The sequence below is a fragment of the Cetorhinus maximus genome, chromosome 6 (assembly GCF_964194155.1).
Source record: "Cetorhinus maximus chromosome 6, sCetMax3.hap1.1, whole genome shotgun sequence".
Lineage (NCBI taxonomy): Eukaryota > Metazoa > Chordata > Chondrichthyes > Lamniformes > Cetorhinidae > Cetorhinus > Cetorhinus maximus.
In genome coordinates this window covers 17967565-17968901 of record NC_135884.1, presented here as the reverse complement: position 1 = coordinate 17968901, position 1337 = coordinate 17967565, and positions in this window count along the sequence as shown.

Sequence of the window (1337 nt, the reverse complement as noted above, 5' to 3'; positions counted from 1 at the left end):
CATCTGCCCAGTTGTCATCTCCTGTAGATTGTTTTGAATTTTACCTCTGCTCTAAATATGTTTATTTTCCACGCAACTTTACATCATCAAACTTGCACATGAGTTTTAATGGCTTCATTAGTTTTGTTTGACTATACTCCTCTTAAGTGCCTTGGAATGTTTTACTACTTTGAAAGTGCTTTATAAATACAAGTTATTATAAATTATGAACAGCAGAGGACCCAGCACTGATCCCTGGAGTACCTTACTGCCCACTGTTGTCTGGTTAGAATTTAGCTTTTGAATGTTATGTTTTATTTCCTGTTATTTGATCAATTATCCATTTGTTTTTCAACCCAAAAGTCTTCACCTTGGCACAAGGCTCTTTGAGTCACTCTTATGTGCTTCTACTGCTTCAGTTTATTAGCCTTCAAAGTTTTTCAGTGCAAATGTGAAGTTAGTAAGTCAAACTATATGCTGTTGAGCTTTGTTTAAATTTAGAACAATAGCTTATTTTGAATCTTCTCAAAAACCAACACTTGACCACTCCGTCATACCAAACTACCATCCCTTTTCCTCTCGGGTCCTTGAACATGCTGTTGTTTCTCAAGTCCTCACACGTCTTTCTCGAAATTCCATGTTTGAATTCCTCCAATCAGGTTTTCGCTCCCACCACAGAATCAAAATGGCTATTATCAAAGTCACAAATTACATTTATGTGACTGTAACAAATATAAACTGTCCTTCCTCGTCCTGCTTGACTTGTCTGCAACCTTTGATGTGATTGACCACACCATTCTCCTCCAATGCCCCTCCGCTTATCTAATTGTAGCCAAAGATTCACCTGCAATAGCTTGTCTCCCTGCAACTGCAGTGTTACCTCTTGTGCTCCCTTGGCCCCCTGTTTCTCATATGCTGTCTCTCGGCAACATATGAAAACAATGTCAATTTACAGGTGTATACCGATGACGCTCAGTTCTACCTCATCACCACCTCTTTCAATCCCTCCACTGTCTCTAACTTGTCAGATGCTTGTCCAACATTCAGTACTCATCTTCTGACTAGGCACTTTACAGCCTTCCGGGCTGAATATTGAATTCAACAACTTTAGATCTTAAACTCCCTTCCCCCCATCCCCACCCCGTTTCTTCCCCCTCCGTTTTGTTTTTTTCAATAATTTATATAGATTTTTCTTTTCCCACCTATTTCCATTATTTTTAAATCCACAACTAATACATTGTCAGTCTTTCCACCCCACCAGAGCCGTACCTTGAGTGTCCTGCCATCCATTCTTAATTAGCACATTTTCTTAGATAATATCACCACCTTCAACACCTCTTTGATCCTTTTGTCTGTGA